We start from the raw sequence: 25,900 nt of genomic DNA, 5'->3' as shown, positions 1-25,900 counted from the left end.
CCCTGTAAAAGCAGCACCTATGTGACTTTTTAAACTTCTTCTTCAACCTCTCCTTCAACACAATCCATACCAACCACCTCATAATCCTTCTCAAGGGCAGCCATGTCCTCACAGGCCTTAGGAAACTCTCCTTCCTTCATACCCTCATCCACATACCAGTGAACAAAGGCACACTTGTCATACATCAGGTCATACGTGTGGTTCAGGCAGACCCAGGCCTCAGCAATGCTGCTCAGCATGCACACATCCTGCTGTACTTTGGCTAGGTCTCTACCAGGTACCACAGTGGGAAACTGGTAATTAATGCCAACATTGGGGCCAGTGGGGCATCAGTCCACAAACTGGGTGGTACACTTGGTCTTGATGGTGGTAATGGCAGCATTAGCATCTTTGGGGAACCATGTTGCCATGGTACAACAGGCAATAAGCCATGTGTTTACCATGGCGAAGGTCACATTTCACCATCTGGTTGGCTGGCTCAAAGGATTCATTGGTGATCTCTGCTATAGAAAGCTGTTTGTGGTGGGCTTTCTCAGCAGAGATGACAGGAGCATATGTGGCCAGAGAGAAGTAGATGTGGGGATAGGACACCAGATGCGTCTGGAATTCTGTCAGACCGACATTCAGGGTTCCATCAAATCTGAGGGAAGCAGTGATGGAGGACACAATTTAATCTATCAACCTATATAGGCTACTGTAGGTTGGGTGTTCAATATCAAGGCTCCTGCAACAGATATCATAGATGGCCTCACTGTCTACCCTGAAGGTACAATCAGAGTGCTCCAGGTTGTTGTGGATAGTGAGGATGGAATTGTAGGGCTCAGCTACAGCTGTGGAAACCTGTGGGGCTGGAAAATTGGAGAACTCTAGCTTGGACTTCTTGCCATAATCCACAGAGGTGATTCATCAGCAGAGGAACTAGTTCCCCCTCCAAAGCTGGGGAAAACCAAGAAGCCCTTGTAGATCTGTGTACTGGTTGGCCAGTTTCTGAAATCGGTCCAAGACAAGGTCAGTAATCTCCTTGTCAATGTTGTGGTGCCCTTGGGCATAGTTATTGGTGGCATCTCCTTGCCTGTGATGAGGTGCTCAGGGTGGAAGAGCTGGATGTTGGTGCCAGTGCGAACTTCATCAATGACTGTGGATTCCAGGTCTACCAACACTGCCCTGGGCATATGCTTGCCAGCACCTGTCTCACTGAAGAGCTCTTGATGTTGAAGGAGTCATCTCCTCCTCCAGTGGTCTTGTTACTTGGCATCTGATCACTGGGCTGGATGCCGTGTTCCAGGCAATAGACCTCCCAGCAGTCCCTATCAATCTGGATGCCAGCCTGGCCAACATGGATGGAGATGCATTCATGCATGGTTGCTGCTTTGCAGCTGCCAAGCAGATGGCAGAGAGGAAGAGAAGTTGTTGCTTGTTAGAGCATGACACTTAGGCAGTTGATGTTAGAGAAACTCCAAACTAACATTCTTTTACCTGCGGAGAAGATAAAATACGCAATAGGAGTGTGGCTAAAATCACATATACCTGTCTCAATTACTAGAAAAGCAATTTAAAGCATTTTCCACATGGCTGGTATCTAGTGGATATTAGTGCCTTAATAGTCATCACTTATAGAGCATAGTTCTATGCTTGTACGTCTACTTTCTCATTTAATTCTTACATAAAGTGAACAGTTTCACAATTGATAGGTGATGGAGGCTGGGTTTGAACCCAGGCAGTTTGGCTCTGGAGTGTATATTCTTAACCAATCTATACTATTGCCTCTCAAAAGTCTTGCTTGTTCATTTTGTTTGTTTTTCAAAAGTCTTAAAAGACAACAGCTTTTTCAAGATTATTTAGGATGAAGAAACATAGGTGAAGAATAAAAAAATAGCCCATAAATTTTTTATGTGGCTTTTTGAATGGGATAATTATTGTCTTATGTGGCAGTTTCAAATAATTATTTGATATTATTATTTTATGTGTTTTTTTCAAATTGCTAATGTGATTCTTCTAGCTTGGGTAGAGAAGAGTATTTGTGGAAGAAATATTTATGAAACATTTTCATAAATAGTACTTGGAAGATTCTTTTTCCCATTTAAGACCGTTCTGGGGACATCTCTGTAAGGAGCAGAAGAGGGCCCTAGGAGGCCATATTCACTTTAATTATAGCCATTGTCTATGCCACAGTTCTCAAACTTTCGGTTACCTGAAGCAACTGTTTAAAACACCTTTTTCTGGGCTTCACCCCAAAGTTTCTGACCTACTCAGGTCTGAATCAGTTTTCATTTGCATTTCCTACCAGTGTCTCCTTGATGCTGTTGCTGCTGGTTCAGGGACCACATTTTAAAAACTAAAGGTCTCTGCCTTTCTCGTGTCTTTTTTATGCTTACAAAGGTTGTGAGTTGCTCTATCAGTCTCCCCTCACACCCTGGTCCTAGCAGTAGTTTGATCCACTGAACTTAGCAACACAGTGGGCCAACTCAGCCCTCACTTCACAGCTAGGGCACCAGCAGGCAGACCGACTGCCCATCGGGGCAGCATCCCAGAGACCTGTATTTACCTGCCCTCCACCCAGTGGAATAAGGAAATTCAGCCCCAACAAATTGGGCTCTCCCACCCCCAACAAAAGGTATCCACAAAACCGGGCAGCCAAGGGAGGTACTCTGTCTCCACAGATGACACCAGCAAGGATTGATCCGGAGCTCCAACGGCAACAGAAGAATGAAGGAGACCAGAACAGCATTGCAAGGGCTCTGAAAACCTGTCAGTGAAACTAAGCCCCACCAAAGTGAACCAGAGTTCACCTACTAAATCTAAAAGGGCAAATATCAGCTAAAAAAGAAGATTTAAGTACAATTAAGAGTCTCCTAATAATCAAAATACCCAGCATAAAATAGAAAATGATGTATTCTACCAGAGACCAGGAAAACCATTAGAAAAACAATAATAAGAAAAACATGAATGAGAAATGTAATAAATAGACGCTAATATTAATTTGAATCAAATGGTGACCCTATCTAACAAGACCTAAGGCAGTTGTCATAAAACACAGGACACAAGAGCAACACATAAAGTCACTATATGTATGCATATATATACTACTGATAAACAAATGAAAACCAAAGTTTAAAAATACCACCCAAGAATTTCTCCACAGAGAATGAAGTATATAGGTATAAATGTAACAAATCATATACAGAATTTATATAATGAAATTTATAAGGTGATGAAATCAATCAAAAAGAACCTTAAGTATTTGAGAGATACAGCATATTTTGGATTAGAAGACTGAATATAGTAAAAATATCATTTCTTCCAAAATTTATCTATAGGCTTGATACGATTTCTGTCAAAGTTTCAGAATGTGTTTTCTGTTTTTTATTTTATTTTTTTGGTAGACAGATAAATTTTCTAAAACTTATATGGAAAGGTAGAGTCCATTAAATAGACAAAATAACTTTGAAAAAGTAGAAGGAATAATCACTTTGCCTAATGTTAAAGCTTCTAATATAGCTTTAGTAATCACGCCAGTGATATACTGGAGGAGGGGTAGGAAGAGGGGTAGACCTATAGATCAGTGAAACAGAAGAGAGAATACAGAAATATACCCAAACAAAGATGGCCACTTAATTTTGACAAAGGAGGTTAAGTCAATACATAGTGTTGGAGCCACTGGACATCCATTGTCAAAAAAAAAAAAAAAAAAAAAAAAAGAATCTCCACCTAGATCTTCTCTCTTACATAAAAATTAACTCAAAATGGATCATGGAATTGTAAGTGAAACTTAGGTACGTTGAGAAAATGTGGGGGACCTAGGGCTAGGCAGGAAAAATGTTCTTAGATTTAACACCCAAAACACTATTCATAAGAGGAAAAAGTGCTAAATTGGACCTCATCTAAATTTTAAAAATTTGCTCTTTGAAAAACTCTGTTGAGGGTATTTTTAAAAACCCACAGACTGAGAGAAAATATTTGCAAATCATGTGTTTGACACAGATCTTGTATCTAAAATGTGTAAAGAACTCTCAAAACTCAACATTAGAAAAAACAACAATTGATCCAATTAAAAAATGGGCAAAAAATCAAGCACAGACATTTCACTGATAGGCAGAAGGCAAATGAACACATGGAAAGATGTTCAACATCATTAGCTAGTAGGGAAATGAAAATTAAAACCACAGGGAGGTTTCACTGCACATCTATCAGAATAGCTAAAATAAAAAATAGTGGCAACAAATACAGGCAAGAATGTGTAGAAACTGGGGGCACCTGTGTGGCTCAGTCAGTTAAGCATCTGACTCTTGATTTGGCTCAGGTCATGATCTCAGTTCGTGGGTTCCAGCCCTGCACTGGGCTCTGTGCTTGACAGAGTGGAGGCTGTTTGGGATCTGTGTCTCCCTTTCTCTCTGCCCCTCCCCTGCTTGTGCACGTGCTCTCTCTCTGTCTCTCTGTCTCTCAAAAATAAACATTAAAAAAAAAAAAAGAATGCAGAGTACTGGATCACTCATACATTGCCGGTTTGAATGTAAAATGGTATAGCCACTCTGGAAAATGGGCAGTTGTTTTCGAAACTAAAAATAAACTTACCATATGATTCAGCAGTGGCACTGTTGTGCATTATCCCTGGAGAAATGAAGACATTTACACATAAGAATTTGTATGAATGTTCCTAGCAGCTTTACTCATAATAACGCCAAACTGCACACTATCCAGATGTCGTTTATAGTGTGAATGGTTAAACACTGGTACATTCATACCACGGAATACTATGCAGCAATAATTTTAAAAACGAATCATTTATACACTCAAAAACTTGGATGGATCTCAAGGAAATGATGCTGAGTGGAAATATCAAAATGATACATAACTGCACAATTACATGAATATAACATTTGTGAAATAACAGTTATAAATATGGAGAACAAATTAGTAGATGATTAGTGGATGGGGAAAGAGAATGTGTGCCTATAAAGAATAAACTTGTGTTGGTGACAGGGTGGGGTGTCTTGATTGTGGTGGTGATTATACAAAACTACACATGTGATAAAATTGTGGAGGATTTTATATGCAAAAACACAAATGAGTGCATGTATAATTGGTGACATCTGAACCTGCTTTTTGGACTGTGTCAATGTCGGTTTCTTGGTTTTGATGTTGTACCATGGTTCGGTGGGATTTTGGCATTGGGGGAGAAGCTAAGGGAAAAGTGTCCTTGTGTATTGCTTTGCAAATTCCTGTGCAGCTGTAATTACTTCAAAATACATAGGTAGTTTTTAATATTTGTTTATTTGAGAGAGAACACACACAGGAGTGGGGGAAGGGCACAGAGAGTGGGAGAGAGAGAATCCAAGCAGGCTCCATACTGTCAGCCTGGAGCTCGATGCAGGGCTCAATCTCAGGAACCCTGAAATCATGACCTGAGCCAAAATCAAGAATTGGTTGCTTAACTAACGGAGCCACACAGGCACCCCCACAATACATACTTTTTAATGGTTATGAATAGAACTAACACATTATTATGAGTTTTATTCTGTCATATTTTCAAAACAATTTTCTGATGTTGATTTACTTTTGAGAGGCAGAGCACAAGCAGGGGAGGGGCGGAAAGAGAGGTAGACAGAGAATCCGAAACAGGTTGCACGCTGGCAGTACAGAGCCACATGTGGGCTTGAACCCATGAACCATGAGATCATGACCTGAGCTGAAGTCAGACACCCAGCTGACTGAGCCACCCGGGTATCCCTATTCTGTCATCTTTGAACACAGTCATTGTATTCACAGCTCTGGGTCCTTAAATCTTTTTATACCAAAAATTTAAGACTTATCTCAGGCTGAGGATATGGTCGGACACTTAAATTCTTTGCAGAATACCCACATAATTGGTAATGCTCATTCCCTTCCATTTATTGTCAAGAGTAATTAACTAGCAAGGGGAAGGGAATGGAGATTGGGGTAGAAAGAAGGGAAAAGAAAATTCAGAAGCCAAGTAAAAATTAGTGCTAGAATGATTTTTTTTTTATAATGGACAAAAAACCCTTTGAATTGTGGCACTATTTCCTTTTCATCTTTGTGAAGCCAAAATTCACACGACCATGTGGCAGTTTTATTTTTAAATATATTTTAATTGTTTGTTATGCCCAAATCCTTGGATTCTGTATAAATATATTTTAAAAAAGCCAAGGCCCTTGGTGCAGTAAGTGAAAAATCTAAACCAAAATCTTAAGAATCCAGGTGAACTTGATTTTAAAGACACAGGAGGTAGTAGTGTTCCTCTATTAAACTTGTAAACTTTTCTCTATTTCTTCTTCTAACATCTGCCTCTTGATTCTTAATATCCATTATTTTCTCCCTTTCCAATTGGGAAGGACTTAGACCAGAGGTCAAAGGTTGGAGCATATAGCTCCAGCTGTCATACGTTAGCTGTGTGATCACTCATTCATTAGCCTGTTTCTTCATCAGTTTCATTTTGAGACAAAGATGGCACAAGAAGCATTTTGCAATGCTATAAAAATTCAGGGCACTGTTAGTAATAGCTTTTCAGCTTCTAGGAAATTGGCCAGTTTGAAAGGACAAAGAGAGAAAAACTAAAATGTTCAGATTAAGCCAAAGGACACTGTTAAGGACTTCAAGAAGAGATCTCTGGAAGCCCAAGATAAATCTGTCTTTGGAGTAAAATTCTGTTTGTTTCCCATGTAAGGAATATGTGACAAAAAAAATCTCATAGCCTGTAATATTGCCTTTTCGTTAAAGTTTTGTGAGTATTGATAAAATAAAAAATATGTAGAGAACTTACAACTGAAAAGATTTAAGCACAATAAAATTTAAAATATAGTCTTAAAACCACGGTTAAGGAACAAGAAGATGGTCAAGAATAGGAGAATATGACATAAACGCATTATGTGATATGTTTTGAAACTATATATAAATTGATCCTTAGGTACAGATTTTCTGTAAGTTGGATATAAGTAACCTTTATTATCTTAGCTCATTTCTTTTCTTGATGTTGAACTCTTTGTGCTGTAATTCTCTTTTGAATAGTTTCTAACTGCTCTGGGTGAGAAGCTGCCATGCTTATAAGCACTTTCAACTTCCTGTATTACCAGAAGATAACAATCACCTGAATTTTTCTTTCAAACCCAAAAGTGGCAAATACTAAACCATGCCTTAGTGAAAGGTAAATGATGAACTTGAAAATATTCTGCAGCAGGGAGCATTTTCAGAGCAAGGAAGGAGAAGGTTTTGGGAGTCACAGATTTCCAAAGTAGCTACTGTGTGTTGCCACTCCAGAGATAAACAAAAGAATCCCCAGTTTCACAGATCGGCCAGCACTAGGCTATAGGTGGCATATGGCCTGAAAGAGCCAAGACCCAGAACTGGGCCAATGGTGCAAGACTGCTGACACAGTCATCATCTCAGAGAACCCAGACGGCAATTTACTGAAATAGGCCATTTAGAGAAATGCAGCCAATATAGGCCATTTCCCAGAAATGGATATCACAGCCTTTCTCTGTGTGGCTTTGCACATGAATAGCCTAAAAAGTTAGAGGATGATGAAGGGAGAGCCCGAAAAAGCCAAAAGGTCATGGAAATGGAAAGACATGATGGGGAAAAGATTTGAGAATCTTAGGTTGAATAGCGGCAGCGGGGGGCATCGGCACAATTCTAAAGCTTGCAGCATGTAACCTTTGACAACCTTATTGACAAAAGATTCTGAAAAAATATTTAATAAAATGAAATTTGTTATCTGACATCATTATGCTCATAAGAATTTTTTTTTAAGTTTATTTGAGAGACAGAGAGAAAATCCCAATCTCTCAAACCGTGAGATCACAACCTGAGCTGAAATCAAGAGTCAGATGCGTACTTGATTGAGCCACGCAGGTGCCCCAAGAAGTTATTTATCTTTGAGATGGTCAAATTATTCTAGAAGTACCAGGATCCTGGATATAATGTATAACCCCACCCTTGTGTCCTGAGCTCTGGTGTGTGTGTTTGCTGACTTCTTCCTTTATGCCAGACCTTCCCCATAACCTTCTGATTAGCCTGAGGAAAAGAAAATGAAAGATGTTTCATCTACATAAAATTTTCTTTCTTTCCTGGCTAGTATGAGAGATTGTCATTGGAAAGCCCTATCCAGAGATCCAAAGTTGGAGATTTCTCTGGAGAATGAGAAAACCTACTGCTGCCTTATCATATATTCACATGGCTGTTTCTAATCTTGTTCAATCTGTTCTCTCTGCCTGGAGTGACATTGCCTTCCTCCCCTTGTTCAGATTCTCCTTATCTTACAATGCCTACGTTAATCATCCCTTTTCCCCGAGAAAGCCAACCTCAATCTTTCCTCCTTTCTCCCCTCAAGCAATTAATTGTACTTTCTGGTAGTCCTTAATTATTTGCTTGAATACTATTGCCTTTATATTGTATTTTATGATACATGGTTCTGGTCCCCACTAGACTGAAAAATAATTTCTGGCATTAAGATTAGAGTTAAAATCCTGATTTGGCCACTTGGCTGGATAATACAAGACAAATCACTTATAAAACTTTTTGTGCCTTAGTATCTTCAAGTATAATATGGGAATAAGAAAAATTAAAAAAAATAGTAAGAAAGTCATACCATGTGCCTCCCTAAATGCCTTGAATGTAGTAAATAATGTCAGCTGTTGCTATTTTTATTACTTTTTCTGAGGACTTCCAAATATTTACATTTCCTTGCATATGATAGGTTCTCAATAATGTTTGCTTATGAATGAGCACCACTGATTTCTTCCTAATATGCACAGGCGCTTGATTGATACATATTTGGTGAGACGTGAGTACAGCGTACCTCTGACTGAGAGAGGCTGCCATGAGCCTGCCATGTGGCTGCCATGAGTCTGACAATGGACCTAGGCTCAGAGTTAGAGAACAATGTCAAATACTAGGGTTTGATTGGAGTTTAAAATGAGCCACTGCACTGGCATATGAATCCTGAAGGTCAAGATGGATGTGGACCAGGTATGGGGCGGAGTAGGACATCCAAAAGGTTACATGAAAGTAAAGTTGAAGCATCATTAGAATATCTAGGCTAAAGAGGTCAGGGTGAACACTGAGATAAAGAATAAGGGGATGAAATTTGGGCTGAAAATCTAGGAATAGGACCACAGCAGGCTGAAACACAGAATGTGGCTTGAATCTTCAAGCTTGGCAGTGCTCACTGGCCTTCCACTCTGGCTTTAAGCAGCCTCCCTGGTGTGTGCAGATAAGGAATGGCAGGTGTAAGCTGCTTCCTGGGGTGAGAAAGGTTTTTTCAGATGCCAGTGCCTGCAGGGAAGATTCTTCTCACCAGGGAACTAACAACTGATATTAAGTGCCCAAAGCTAATGAAAGATCCCTAAGAGCAAAGGCACACTGTGCTAAAATGCTTAGTCAAGGATTAAGTTCAATCATTCTGGCTAAATCCATCTTTAAAGACAGGGTGCTTACCTGAATTTGTTCAATCATGCCTCCATTTTCATGATTTTTTTCTTAGCAGTTTCTTCAAAGGTCAGTCTATAGTCAGTTTATTTACTCAAGTTCTTATTCTTCATGCCTCTCATATTTTCTACACTATTTCTTTCACGCAATTGAGGTTACCTCACTAAGAACTTATACTAGTCATTACCTAATGTAAATAGGTGACATTTCCCCCCTTACCTCCACAACCCATAGTATAGAAACTTCCCACACTCTCTTCTCAATATCTTCTTCCACAACCCATGCTGCTTGAGTAGTAGGCCATATGAACCACCTACCTGCCCATAGTCACTTGATCCAATAAATCAGATCTCTCTCCTAGGGTTTTGTAGTTGGCATTCAGAGGCTCTAATTGCTTTCCTGTGGATCCCTTGGATTGGGATGCTATTTAGGCTGCTGTAAACATTTTCTGCCATGTGCAGAGAGAAGTAAATAAAACTGTTACATTAGGACTTTTGGTTGCAAAATAGAAATCCCATGCAGTTTAATCAAAGGAGGACACATAATGTTTCACTGAACAATCCAGAATTATGTAGTCTCACAGATGGTTAGAGCAAGGTGTTTATACATAGTTATGAAGAACTTTTCACCTTTCAGTTCTCCTTCTTTTTCTGTATGTTTGTCTTATTCTCTTCCAGGAATGATGGCCCCAATACATATTGTATACATGATTCTTAAACCTTTTGATCTCAGAAAGACTAAGAGCCCCCATACCTAAAATATATAAAGAATGCTTACAAGTTAACAAAAACCCAATTAAAAAAAAGGTTTGAACGTGTTACCAAAGAAGATCTATGCATTGAAAATGAACATGTATAAAGATGTTCAATATCATTAGTTATCATTAACTAGTATGGCTAAAATGAAAAAGACTGACTATGCCAAATATTGGAGAATATGTGAAATAACGGAAAAATTTGACACTTGGAAAAGTTTAACAAACTGAACAACCTATTAATAAGACTCAGCAGAAAAATAAAAAAACTATATTGGAAATGTAAGAGAGAATAGATATTAACATAGACCCCTCAAACATTGAAGGGATAAAATGAGAAATATTATGGACACATTTTGGAAATAAATTCAATAATATGAATGAAATAGGCCATTCCTAGAAAAAACATGGCTTACCAAAATTGAAGAAATAGAAAATCTGAATAGCTGTATATTAAAAAAAATTAACTCATAATAAAAATTCTCACAAAATACCAGACCAGATGTTTACAAATTACAGTTGACCCTTGAACAACACAGGTTTGAACTGTACAAGTTCAAATGTATTTTCAACTTTGCAAGGTTCGAGGGACAGAGGGGTCAATGCCCCTAACCTCACCCCCACCGCATTGTTCAAGGGTCAACTTTACATCAAAGCTATAAGGAAGAAATGCTATACATTGCATAAAAGTCTTTTTGGAAAATACAAGCAACACACCCAAACTTCTTTTATAAATCCAGAATAACTCTGATAAGAAAATCTGACAAGAACATTATAAGAAAAAATTATAGAACAGAATCTCTTTTAAATATAGACACAAATGACCTTTATGAAAGTATTGGCATGCGATATGTAGAAATATAAAGTAGGATTTGTTGTAGGAAGTTGTTTGGCTTAACAATAAAAAGATTGAGTAATATAGTTTATGTTCTTATGTAACAAGGAAAGCACATGCATAAGAATTTCAAAGTGAAGAAAAAGGAGTTAACTTTATTCATCACTCATTTATGATGAATAAAAATTTATCAGAAAACTGAAGAGAAAGGAATTTTCTCAATTTTTAAAAGGGTATCTACTAAAAACTGCAGTAAATATTCCTTAATGGTGAAATAATGAACACATTCCCCTTAAATTGGGGAACAAGTCAAGAAAGTTGATTCTCACCACTTTATTCAACATTTTACTGGAAGTCCCAGCTAGTTCAACAAGACAAGAAAAGGAAACGTCATAAGAATTGGGCAAAATAAAGTAAAACTTCTTTATAGGTGATAATTTTTCATTTTGAACATTCTTAGGCATCTGCAACACAAATACTGGAACTAGTAAGTGAAATTAACATGGTGGCATGAAACAAGATCAATATACAATAATTAACTGTGTTTTTTATGAGCAGGAAACAATTGGAAAATAAAATTAAGAAACCAATTCTATGTATAATTACATCAAAAACATAAAATAATTTAATGAAGTGCATACAAACATATAAACTGAAAACTAAGCACATTCCTAAATAGAATTAAAAGTCCTGTATAAATAGAAATGAATTGTACATGGATTGAAAAACTCAATATTGTTAAAATGTCAGCTTCTTCCAGATTGATGAATACATTCCATATGAACACAATCTCAATTCTAAGACTTTTCTATTGCCAAACTGGTTCTAAAATTATTTGGAAAAGCAAAGGATCTGGAAAAAAATATAGTTGAAGAAGAAAAACAAAAAAAATGGAAGAACTGACATTACCTGACGTATAAAACAGTATGACATTAGCATAAAGACTGACAAATATATTAATGCAACAGCATATGGAGCCCCAAAATAGACCAACATGTATATGGTAAATAGTTATTTGACAGAAGTCCAAGCCAATTTAATGGAGAAAGACAAGTGTTTAAAAAAAACAGTCATGCTAGACCAACTGTATGTACATTTGGGAAAAAATAAAACTTCACTCTTGTACCACCCCTAACTCTTAATTATATACATTGATTATATGCATTGCTTGTGGGAAAGTGGTGCAGGCAGTTTGGAAAATATTTGCCATTTTCACATAAAGTTATAACTAAAACTATAAATCCTATGAAAGAAAATATTAGAGAATATATTTTCAGTCTAGGGGTACGCAAAAATTTGTCAGAGAAGACCCAGAAAACACAAAAAAGAAATAATAAATTTGACTTCATCAAATTTAAAAACACCCATTCACATTAAGCCCGTATGACAAAAACAAAAAGGCAAGCCACAACCTAGGAGAGAATTTTCAAAATAAATACTTCTAGTAAAGGAGTTTTATTTAGAATATTTAAAAGTCTTCTACCTACAAATTAAAAAGAAAAAAAAAACCCAAACAAAACAAAACCAAAAACCCAGCTCCACATGAAAATGGGCAAAAGACTTATAGAGACATTTAACAAAAGATATATGAGTGGCCAATGAGCATGTAATACCATTGGTCACTCTTGAAGTGAGAACATAAGCATATTGCACGCAGTATGGAATGGCTAGAATTGAAATAATTGACAACATCAATATTCACAAGACTGCGGTGAGACTGAAACTTTAATACATTGCTCCTGTGAGACTAAAATTGTATGTCTGTTTTGGAAAACTCTTAGCAACTTTTCATATAATTAAATTTTCTTCAATTTTATAATACAACAATTTCCTTCTAGATATTTACAAAAATACTGAAGACATACATCCACAAAAAGACTTGTATAAGAATGTTTATAGCAGCTTTATTCATAAAAATCAAAAATTGGAAATACCCTGATGTCCCTTAATAGTTGAGTGGATAAATAAATTGTGGAATAGTCAAATCGATACTACTTAGTGATAAAAAAAATCTACGGATATATGCAACAATATGGATGAATTTCAATGTTTGTTTATTTTTAAGAGAGAGTGAGAGAGACAGAGACAAAGACAGAGTAGGAGGGAGGGAGGGCCTGAGAGACGCACACACACACACAATCGAAAACAGGCTCCGGCTGTGAGCTGTCACTACAGAGAGCCTGATGCAGGTCTTGAACTCATGAATTGCGAGATCATGACCTGAGCCAAAGCCAGACACTTAATGGACTGAGCCACCCAGGCATCCCATGTGGATGAATTTTTTTTTAAAAAAGTTAAGCAGGAAAAGCCAGACACAAAAAAGCACATACCACTCTTCTATTTATAGAAGTTCAATAGCAGGCAAAATTAACTTTTAATCACAGAAATTAGAAAGTGGTTGCCTGGAGGATGGGACTGACTTGAAAGAGGCACAGGAAATTTCCTGGAGTGATAAAAATGTTCCATGTCTGGTTTTAAATGTGGTTATATAGGTATGTGCAATTGTTACAACACATATGTGTTTCATTGCTTGTAAAGTATCTTTAAATTAAAAGCAAACATAAAAGAAACGAGATATGTTTTAAAAGTAGAATTAGGAAAACAATCAACAGAGCCTCAGCTAAAGACAATTGTCATTCAGTTCGATTGTAGGCCAAACTTTCAGGCAGCTTGCAATAATAAGCCTGAATTGCAGGTTGATATACCTGAATTTCAATTTCTCTCTCTCTGCTTTTTGGTTGTGTGACCTTGGGCAAATATCTTAATCTTTCTTGGTTTTAACAGGTAAAATGAATAAATTGGATTTTAATTTTTGTTTCCTTCAAATGCGGTGAGAGACATGTTAGGCATATGCTGAAAGTTCAGTCTCTTCCAGTAATATGGTATTCAGCCATGTTTCCAAGTATTTTATTACTGGCACATCACTTATCATCCAGACACTTGTTGTTTTATCCCAGCACTGTTTCTGTCCCAGTTAAGAAACAGAAATAACAATGTGTCCCACATGCAGAGATTCTTTCTTGGGTGGTGGATGGGGGTGGGATTTAGTCCTACAAAAAAGAACAGGACTAGGTAGCTTTTTAGATTTTTCAACAGATTGGAGGGAGCCGTTTAGAGTTCCAATCCTGGACAGGTCATTTAAAACTAACCCATTGGTCCTTATTTTCATTATCTTCAAAATAAAGAATTTTTCCTAAAGGATATTCAAAATTCATTACGGCAATAACAAATCCCCGCTCAATTAGAGTCTATGCACTTTAGTCTCTTTATGAGATTACCTTTTCTAAATGTCAAACTAATTTTTACTACTCCACAGGTTAAATCTTTGACTTCTCATCACACCAATGTACCATGCAGAGCCTTGCACCTGCACATATCTGTGCTATCTCCAATTACATATCCACCTGCAGTCTTTTGAACCAATGAACATTAGGTGTTTCTCAAATGCACTACAAAGTCAAATGTCTTCCTAATTTTGCTCATCTGTTCTTTCTGCCTGAGAATCCATTGACAGCTTATTGAATTAGCTTATTTCTGTGTCCATACTTCAGCTAAAAGTTTTCCCATCTTTGAAGAATGATTTCATCACTTGCCTCTTTTCTGCCTAGCTAACCTCTCTAACTTCTATGTGGAGTTGGAAGTCACTTTTTAGTGCTCTGATTTCCAGAATATTCTCACAGCTTTTCATATCCTTACTGAGAAGTACCATCATCCCCACCACACACACAACATTAATTTGGAACAAAGGAAAGCAATTTACTATTTCCTAAGCCAGGGAGAACTGCCCACCAGGACACAGACTTCATGAACAAAGCAAGAAGTCACCATAGATAGGTAGGGTTAGAAGAAGTGTGCTGCTTAGGAATTGGCAGACTTTCAGAAGTAATAGTTGAGAGAATGATGCACCTTCCTGTGCATGGGTTTTGAAAGGAGGCTGCCACTGATGGGTGAGATTAACACTGCTTCTGTGGTTACTTATTTACGGTTTGGGACTAGGGCCAAAAAATAGATACTTTTAATTCCTACCTTAATCACAGTACTTAACATTTTTGCATATTAACCATTGATTTTATTTTTTTGGTCTCTCTTCTCACTGGACTTAAATTCTTTGATTGTAGGAGGGCTGTCAAGTTCATCTTTGTATCTAAAAGATGCCCAAAAATGAATGAATGTTTGAAAATATAAAAATGAAAGTAAAAAAGATATAGACTATATCCATGTTTACCAATGGAAACACACAAATCTAGCCCTTATATGATGGTCTTAATTCAATGTATGAAAAGGTATGAAGAGAATCTAAAAAAATTGACACCACTTTAAAAATTCTTACATTGGAAATTTGGCAGATTTTTTCCCCTAGTGCCTCTTTAAAAAAAAAAACAAAAAACATATCTGAGTTAAACCAACCAATGTCCTTTGTTATCTATTATAAATCTGTTAATTTCTGTTTATTATTCCCATGTAGAACATGGCTGCTGGAGAAACAGGGAGGGGACCCTTAACTAGATGACAGACAGCCTAAGGATCAAGGAATTGTTAAATGTCTTGCCTTTATGTTTAGAATTTTAAAATCCAGGAAGTAAAATAAACCACAAGCAAAGGAGTGTAAGTTAGTTTGTCATCAGATAGTTTTCACATGTGGAGAGGTGGGAGCATGAAGGCATTCTATTCTTATCAGTGTCAGGGTTGCTGCTATTTGATGTATCTTATAAGCGCAATCTCACATTTGCTAAAAACACATTGATAGGTATTGTCAGGACTGTTTGTAGAAGGTGATTTACCATCTCTCCTCCACCTGTACAGCTCTAAAAGTTGAGATTTATCTGGAAAAAAAATGTTGCTTAGAAATACATCAACCCATCATCATAGAATGACTTAGACACAGAATAAGTTCTATGGGATTTAGGAAAGGAGCGGGTCCATCTTTTATATAGAATGAGGCAGAAGGCATGGAGAACCAGACAGCTCATGCACACATACAGCTTTACACTGGACTTTTTTTTCTGATGATCTTTCCAAAAGGGATCATTGATCTCTGTCGTCTGTTTTCTGCTTACCTAAATGGTATATTTAGAAAAGAACTTTGTGCTTCTATGAAAATGCTAACAGGTGATCTGCCATTTTACTATGGCCAAATAGTTTTCTCAGTCATGTTGGAAGACATGTTCTATGCAAAGATAAAAAAACATTCCTTCAGACATCAGTGCCTTTATTTGACAGAACTTTTAAGTACTTTGAACATTTTGTGAGCCCACAAAATGGTGTCAGTAGTCATTAGCTAGTGTTCAGAGAGACTTTGATTTTAGGCATTGTTCACACAGGAAGCACCAGCAGACTCAATACTTGCTTTAGAGTGCAATATGGAATTGAACCTAAGTCCTACTTGGCTATAAGAACTATTTATATGGTTGATATTCAGGCTCCAAAATGGGTCCAAATTTTCATGTCCTTGGGGATTTTGGGAGAGTAATTGTGAGCTACCAAGTATCTTCTTTGCCAAGAGAACTCCACTGGGTTTGCTCGGTTGAAAGTTTAGGGAAGGTTCTGAGTCAGAATTATCATATTAGGACTCAAGAATATCCTCAAGAAGGTAACCAATACCTGAAATGCTAGTTTTGATAAGGGAACCTTGCCAACAAAGTTGGCAACGGGGCCAGCTTCGTGAACACACAACCTCTGCAGTCAAGAGAGACCCACACTTAATGTAATGGCTTGCTGTCTGCTATCTTGAATTTCTTATTTTTTAACATGAGATTCCATATTTAAAAAAAAAATTTTTTTTTCAATGTTTTTTATTTATTTTTGGGACAGAGAGAGACAGAGCATGAACGGGGGAGGGGCAGAGAGAGAGGGAGACACAGAATCGGAAACAGGCTCCAGGCTCTGAGCCATCAGCCCAGAGCCCGACGCGGGGCTCGAACTCACGGACCGCGAGATCGTGACCTGGCTGAAGTCGGACGCCTAACCGACTGCGTCACCCAGGCGCCCCGAGATTCCATATTTTTATCAGACATTGGGTTCCACAAATTATATACTCGGTCTGAGCACTCAAGTCAAAAAAATCCAATGGCAGTTTGTCTTATTCCAGGAACACAAAGGGATGTGGGAGAGAAGCATTTCAGTGTTAGGCTAAATAGATTTACTAATATGACACTATGAGCAGTAGTTTAATTCCTTCAGCACAAGAAACTGTACAGAGTCTTGCAAGGGAAAGGTAGCTTCCCAGAGTTGACAGCAACGTTGGCAGTGATAGGCAAGGTCAGTTTGGGCTGGCACCGAGAGACCACAAGCTTGAAAGCAGTCCTGGAGATGAGGTCTGCAGTGTCTCTGGGCTAAAGATCCTCTTGTTTTGAATACTCACATGGAATCAACTTGAGCCACTCAGGATGCACGTGGGAAAGAGACAACTGTCATGATTGTCCTCCCAGATGTACACATTCTAATACAAATGGAGGGAACTATAAGGGTAGGAGGAAGGGGAGACCTGTTGAAAGCAGAAATTAGAAATTCGAAGTAAAGTTGGAATCTGGAAGAAAGGGAAATAAAATCCAGATGGAGACTTCCTTCTGCCAGGTATAATCTTGGAAACCAGTATCTCGTTTGAAATTTCTGTGATTTTAAAACTTCTGTAAAAATAGAGCTGCTCGGGGTTTGAAAGAAGTCAAGGAGAGGCCCTTCAAGAAATATCTGCCGCTCAACTTTGCATTTCTATTACGTTTTGTGAAAACTGGGAGGAAACTCTTCTGATCTTTTTCCTTCGTGAAAATATGAGTATTGTGAGTAGGGATCACATTAAAATGTCTTCATGAGAAAAGGCCGTAAAACTGGAAATTTGTGAAGCCTAGTAGAGATGAAAATATAGAATAGGTCTTTCACACAAGAATAAGCAGATTTTTAAAATATGTCTCTAAAGCTGGCTTGGACTCTGTTGTAGAAACAGATGGTTTTGTAGACAGTTTAGATTGGGGTGAAAAAGAAATATTGCTTGCCATGAGATGGCCTGGAATTCAGATGAGAGTTGTACCTCAGTAGTGCAAGGTTGAAATTTGACTGTGAAAAGGCAGATGGGGGCCCAACATTGTCTTACTGCTACACTTAGATTGAGAACTACCTGAGGACAGGACCAGCATCTATCATGATGCTGTGGATAATAACATACATGGTTCATGGTGATAAGCAGAGCTGTGTTCATGAGCCACAGCAACAAAGAACAAATAGAGGAATATTAAATCTGGTCATGGAAGTTATGTTGCTTATATGGAAAAACAAGACTCCAATTTAATTTTTAGAGCATTTTTTATTGAAGTATAATTGGTATAAAATGTTGTATTAGTTTCATGTGTACAACGTGTTAGACAATTCTGTACATTGCTCAGTACTCACCAAAAAGTATAGCCACCGTCTGTCACCATAAGTTATTAGGATATTACTGACTATATTCCCTATGAGATGCATTTCCATGAATTTAAAAAATTTTAATTCCAGTGTAGTTAATACACAGTGTTATTTTGGGTTCAGGAGTATATTATAGTAATTCAGCAGTTCCATTTATTACTCAGTGCTCCAGAGATATATATACTCTTAACCTCCTTCATCTGTTTCACCCATCCCCCTCCCACCTCCCCTCTGGTAACCATGAGTTTGTTCTCTATAATTCAGTCTGTTTTTTGGTTTCTCTCTTTTTTTCCCTTTGTTCATTTGTTTCTTAAATTCCATATATGAATGAAATCATAAGGCATTTATGTTTCTGTGATGGGTTTATTTCAGTTGGCATTATACTCTCTAGATCCATCCATGTTCTTGCAAAGGACAAGATTTCATTCTTTTTTTTTATGGCTGAATGATATTCCACTGTGTATATGTACCACATCTTCTTTACCCATCCATAATTGGTGAATGTTTGGGTTGCTTCTATAGTTTGGCTCTTGTAAATAATTATGCAGTAAACATATTGGTTCATGTATCCTTTTGAATTAGTGTTTTCATATTCTTTGGGTAAATACCTAGTAGTGTGATTGCTGGATCATAGTGTAGTTCTATTTTTAACTTTTTGAGGAATCTCTATACTGTTTTCCAGAGTGGCTGTACCAGTTTGCATTCCCACCAACAGTGCAAGAGGCTTCTGCTTTCTCCGCATCCTCACCAACACCTGTTGTTTCTTGTGTTGTTGATTTTAGCCATTCTGACAGGTGTGAGGTGATATCGTGGTTTTGATTTGCATTTCCCTGATAAGTGATGTTGAGCATCTTTTCATGTGTCTGTTGGCCAGACATGTCTGTTCATGTCTTCTCATTTTTTTATTGGATTATGATTTTTTGTTGTGTTTTGTTTTTGGTGTTGAGTTCTGTAAGTTCTTTATGTATTTTGGATACTAACCCTTTATCAAGTAAGTCATTTGCAAATACCTTCTCCCATTCAGTAGGTTGTATTTTAGTTTTGTTGGTTGTTTCCAATGTTGTGCAGAAGTAGTTTATTTTTGCTTCTGTTTCCTTTGTCTCATGAGATAGATCTAGAAAGATGTTGCTACAACTAATGTCAGAGAAAAACTTCCTATGCTTTGAACAAGGATTTTTGTGGTTTCAGGTCTCACATTTAGGTCCTTAATCCATTTTGAGTTTATTGGTTTTTTGTGTACTATAAAAAAGTGGTCCAGTTTCCTTCTTTTGCATATTGCTGTCCAGTTTTCCCAGCAGCATTTACTGAAGAGACTGTCTTTTTCCCACTGCATATATTGGCCTCCTTTGTTGAAGATTAACCATATAATCATGGGTTTATTTCTGAGCTTTCTGTTCTGTTCCATTGATCCATGTCTATTTCTGTGGCAGTACCATAATGTTTTGATTACTACAGCTTTGTAATATAATTGGAAGTCCAGAATTGTGATCCTTCCAGTTTTGTTTTTCTTTTTCAAGATTGTTCTGGTGATTCGTATTCTTTGGTTGTTGCATACAAATTTTAGGGTTGTGTGTTCTACTTCTGTGAAAAACGCTATTGGTATTTCCGAAGAATTGCATTAAATCTGTAGATTGCTTTGGATAGTGTAGACATTGTAACAATATTTCTTTTTCCAACCCATGAGCATGGAATGTCTTTCCATTTTTTCATCAATTTCTTTATGAATCTTCAATTTCTTTCATCAGTGTTTTATAGTTTTCAGAGTACAGGTCTTTGACCTCTTTGGTTAAGTTTCTTCCTAGGTATTTTATTATTTTGGGTGCAATTTTAAATGTGTTTGGTTTCTTAATTTCTCTTTCTGCTGCTTCATTATTGATGTATAGAAAGGCAATGGAATTTTTTATTTGATTTTGTATCCTGGGATTTACTGAATTCATTTATCAGTTCTAATTGTTTTTTGATGGAATCTTTAGTATTTTCTGTATATGGTATCATGTCATCTGCAAATATTGGCAGGTTTATTTCTTCCTTGGTGATTCAGATATCTTTTCTTTCTTTTTGTTGTCTGAATGCTGTGACTAGCACTTCTAGTAATATGGTGAACAAAAGTGGTCATAGTTGACATCTTTGTCTTGTTCCTCAGCTTGGGGAAAGAGTCTTGATTTTTCTCCATTGACGATGATGTTTGCTGTGGGTTTTTAATTTAAGGTTCTTATTATGTTGAGGTGTGTTCCCTCTGAACCCACTTTGTTGAGGATTTTTATCTTGTATAAATGTTTTATTTTGTCAAATGCTTTTTCTGCATCTATTGAAAGGGTCATAGGGTTTTTATCCTTTATTTTATTGATATGATGTATCACATTGATCCATTTGTGAATATTGAACCACACTTGGATCCCAGGAATTGGTCATGGTGAATGATTTTATTTTTTTAAAGTAAGTTCTATACCCAATGTGGGGCTTGAACTCATGACCCTGAGATCAAGAGTCATGTGCTTTACCCACTGAGCCAGCCAGGCACTCCATGATGAATGATTTCTTTAATATATTGTTGGATTTGATTTGATAATATTTTGTTGAGGATTTTTGCCTTCATGTTCATCAGACATGTTGATTTGTAGCTTTTTTTCTGGTAATGTCTGATTTTGGAATTAGGGTAACGCCAGCCTAGTAGAATGACTTTGGAAGTTTCCTTCCTCTTCTATTTTTCTGGAACAGTTTGAGAAAAATAGGTATTAACTCTTCTTATAATATTTGGTGTAATTCACCTGTGAAGCCTAGGCTTTTGTTAGTTGGGAGTTTTTTGATTACCAATTCAATTTTGTTACCAGTAAGGGGTCTGTTCAAATTTTCTATTTATTCTTGATTCTATTTTGAATGGCTATATGTTTCTAGGAATTTATCCATTTCTTCTGGGTTTTCCAATTTGTTGGCATATAATTTATCTTAATATTCTCTTATAATCTTTGTATTTCTGTGGTGTCAGTTGTTGTCTTTTCCTTCATTGCTGATTTTGAGTCCTCTCTCTTTTTCTTAATGAGACTGGCTAAAGATTTATCAATTTTATTTTTTTAAGAAACTCTTGGTTTCATTGAATTTTTTTTTTGTTTCAATTTGATGTATTTCCACTCTAATCTTCATCATTTCTTTCCTTCTAGTAGCTCTGGGCTTTGTTGTTCCTTTCTAGTTTCTTTAAGAATGAAGTTAGGTTATTTGAGATTTTTCTTGTTTCTTGTGGTAGGCCTGTATAATATAAACTTCTCTCTTAGACCTGCTTCTGCTGCATCCCAAAGATTTTGTGCAGTTTTTCCATTTTAATTTGTCTGAATGTATTGTTTTATTTCCTCTTTGATTTCTTCATTGACCTATTGAATTAATTATTTTATCATTATGTAGTGCTCTTCTTTGTTTCTTGCTACAGTTTTTGTTTTAAAGTCTATTTTGATATAAATATTTTCCTACCCTTTGCTACCCTGGCTTTTTTTTTCTCTCCATTTGTATGATATACATTTTTTCATCCCTTCTCTTTCAGTCTGTGAAATATATATGTATCCTGAGGTCTGAAGTGAGTGTTTTAGGCAGCATTTAGATAGGTCTTGTTTTGTTTGTTTGTTTGTTTGTTTTTTAATTCATCCACTTACCTTGTATCTTTTGATTGAAGCATGTAGTCCATTTACATTTAACGTAATTATTGATAGGTATGTACCTATTGCCAATTCGTTGTTTTCTGGTTTTGGTTTTTGATTTTGATTTTTGTTTTTTTTTTAAATTTTTCTTTGTTCCTTTCTTCTTCTCTTGGTCTCTTGTGGCTTGATGGCTTACTTTAGTTCTACGCTTGGATTCCTTTTTCTTCATTTTTTTGTGTATCTGTTATATGTTTTTATTTGTGGTTACTATTAGGTTTATAGAAAACAATTTATATATAGCAGTCTATATTAAATTAATAGTCACTTTGAACACATTCCAAAAGCACTAATTTTTTCCTTCCCCTCCAGTTTATGTATATGATGTAATATTTTACATCTTTTTATTTTGTGTATCTCTTGACTAATTTTGGCAGATATAATTGATTTTACTACTTTTGTGTTTTAACTTTTATACTGGATTTAAAAGTGGTTAATCTACTACCTTTGCTATATGTTTGGTTTTTTTTCCTGTGAAATTTTTACTTTTCACAATTTCTTACTCCTGATTATGTCTTTTCTTTCCACTAAAAAATTATTTTTATCATTTCTTGTAAAGCCGGTTTAGTAGTTATGAAGTTCTTTAATTTTTGCTTGGGAAAATTTTTATATCTCCTATTCTGAATCATAACCTTGTCTTGTAGAGTATTCTTGGTTAGAAGTTTTTTTCTTTCAACATTTTGAATATGTCATACTATTCTCTTCTGGCCTGCAGTTTATGCTGAAAAATCAGCTCACAGCCTTATGGTGTTTCCCTTGTATGCAACTGTTTTCTCTTGCTGCTCTTAAAATTTTCTCTTTATCATTTACATTTTTCCATTTTATTTTATTGTATTTTTGAAATGCTTCTGTATTTATTTTGAGACAGAGACAGAGATAACATGAGAAAGGAAGGGGCAGAGAGAGAGAGAGAGAATGAATATCTCAAGCAGACTCCATGCTGTCAGCACAGAGCATGACATGGGGCTCAGTCTCACAAATTGTGAGATATGACCTGAGCTGAAATCAAGTGCTGGACATTTAACCAACTGAGCCACCCAGGTGCCTGAATTTTTTCTATTTTAATGATGATATGTCTTGGTGTGGACCTCCTTTGGTTTATCTTGTTGAGGGCTTTCTGTGATTCCTGAATCTGAATGTCTGTTTTCCTCCCAGATTGAAGAAGTTTTCGGCTATTATTTCCTCAAGTAAGTTTTCTGCCCCCTTTCTCTCTCTCCTCCTTCTGGATTCCCTATACTGAGAATGTTCTTATGCTTGATGAGGTTGTACAGTTTCCTTAACTATTCCCATTTTTTATTCTTTTTTCTTTACGCTGTTCAGCTTAGTTGATTTCCATTACCCTGCCTTCCAGATCACTGATCCATTCTTCTGCATCCTCTAATCTGGGTATTTTTATTTTGTTATTAAATTCTTCAACTCTGACTAGTTCTTTTTAATATTTTCTGGAGCTTTGTTGAAATTCTCACTGAGATGGTCCACTCTTTTTTGCAAGTCCAATGAGTATCTTTATGACCAGTACATTGAATTCTTTTGTTTATTTATTCATTTTTAGAGACAGAGGGAGAGAGCAGGGGAGAGGCAGAAAGAGAGAGAGGGGAAAAGAGAATCGCAAGCAGGCTCCATGCCATCATAATAGAGCCCGACATGGGGCTTGAATCCATGAACCATGAGACCGTGACCTGAACCAAAACCAAGAGTGGGATGCTTAACTGACTGAGCCAACCAGGGACCCCATAATTAAATTCTTTATCGGACATATTGCTTCTCTCTGTTTCATTTAGCTTGTTGATTGTGATTTTTGTTTTGTTCCTTAATTTAGGACTTATTTCTCTGTCTCTTCATGTTTTTTCTTTCTTTCTTTCTTTCTTTTTTTTTTTTTTATAACTGTCTGGGTGTGTTTCATATGTATTAAGTCAGTCAGCTACATCTCTTGGTTTTGAAAGCAGTGGCCTTGTATAGAAGAGGTTCTGCGGTGTCCTATAGTGCAATCCCCTTGGTCATGAGAACCAGGTGCTCCAGGGATGTTCTCTGTGTGGGCTGTAGATATCTGCTTGTTGTGGCTGAGCTCTGATTGCCTTTACTCCAGTTGGCTGTAATGACTCTTGTGGCACATGGGCAAGGTTTGCTCTCCATGCTGTTGAGAGACCTGTCTGTGCCGCCACAGGCACATAGGTGGATGAGGACAGCATTTAGTGTAGCTGTCTCAGTTAGCCTCTCTGCCACAAGCGTAGGCACACCAAAAGGCAGAGCATCCTCCCTGCACAGCCAGCTAAGGGGCTGGGCAGCTGAACTGTGAGTGCATTCATGTGTGGTTTTATCCCTGCCTCCCCAAGGTAGCAGTCACTTTGGAGTGGTGGTAGTCCTTGCCAGGGCTTCCTGCTAGTTGTGGCAGGGCAGAAGCTACTTTGGAGGGACATGTGCAGAGCCAAGCAGGTTGGGTGAGTTCATAGGGGTCAACGGGGTGAGCCATGGTGCTAGTGAGGTAGTTGGAAAGGGTTAGAAGTTGCTTCCACGAACATCCAACTATCTACACTGGAAGAGGGGAAGAGGAATGATGTCCACCAGCACTTTTGCTCCCAGAGAAATCTGTACATCCCTTCCTTTCTGGCACACATTCTAAGATTATTCAGTAAATCTTCTTCATGTATACCCCATGAGTTTTTCAAACTGTTGTTTCAAGCCATGTTTCAAGCCAAGTTATTTAGTACTCTGGCTCCTTAAGGGCAGAGACTCAATTTCCTGTTGCCCTCATGCTATCCTAGAGTAAAGCCCACTGATTTATAAAGCTCTCAGAGTTAAGTTCCTCTGGTTTTCAAAGCCATTTTTATGGGGACTCATCCATAGTGTGTATCCCCAGTTGTAGAGGTGCCTGGCTGGGGTCTGATCCTCATTTCCCCATGCTTGTGATGTCCTTTGTAGTTAGTCATGCAGAGTGTTTGGTTCCTAATCACATCTCTGCCCCTCTTGCCCTTTTCAATGTGGCCTCTCTAACTATAGGTCTGTTCTACCAGCCTTCAGGTTGTTTTCACAGTCACATAACAGAGCTGTTATCTGGGTGTGTTCTTGTCACAAGGTCAGTTCAGGATCCTCCTACTTCATCTTCTTCCCCTGGAAGATGGGGACTCTAATTTTTAAGTTTAATTAATGATCTGAAACCTCTCCTGAATTGGTCAGTATGATGCTTGTGTTAAGTTACTGAAACACTTTTCTCAGGCTAGTTATCATGATATCTGATGAAGAATCTCTACCAGAGAAATTCAACTCTGTCATTATAATTCAGTGGAGACCTAAATGACAGCAATTAACATGCTATCCATTTAACTGATTTAAAAATATAATATCCTGTAGTATAACTGCTCACCTGAAAGAAATGTCTCCAGAATTCTGAGTGTCGATGCTATGTCTCTTCTAGCTCTAAATGTATGTGTGGTCTTCAGACATTGAGGAGGTGGAAAACTCTTCAGCTTGCAACATAACCTGGTAAAGCAAAAATGACATGGGGCCTTGATCAAATAAACTTGGGTTTGAATTATAGTCCCATCAGTCACTAGCCGTGTTATATAGGCAATACCTATTTCTTTCTGTCATGTGAAGGGACATTATGTTCTTCTTAATGGGCCAGATTATGTTGCTGTACAGACATTTCCCAAACTTCAATTGCTTTACACAAAAATGTTTATTTACTGTTTATAATATCTTTCAACCTGGATTGATGGGGGTCTGTCTGCATGTTGTAGTCACTTGAGGATCCATGCTTTTGGAGCTTCTAGTATGAGAGGTGCTTCTATGGTA

At 37.2% G+C, this 25,900-nt stretch overlaps 1 pseudogene; it reads right to left on the bottom strand.

The window, feature by feature from the left end:
- Positions 1–329: 329 nt before the first annotated feature.
- LOC125175602 (tubulin alpha-1A chain-like) lies at positions 330–1,360 on the bottom strand (annotated as a pseudogene).
- Positions 1,361–25,900: the final 24,540 nt, after the last annotated feature.

This window comes from Prionailurus viverrinus, chromosome C2 (genome assembly GCF_022837055.1).
Source record: "Prionailurus viverrinus isolate Anna chromosome C2, UM_Priviv_1.0, whole genome shotgun sequence".
NCBI lineage: Eukaryota > Metazoa > Chordata > Mammalia > Carnivora > Felidae > Prionailurus > Prionailurus viverrinus.
The sequence above is the reverse complement of the archived record's forward strand: the minus strand, read 5'-3'. Positions and strand labels throughout refer to the sequence as shown.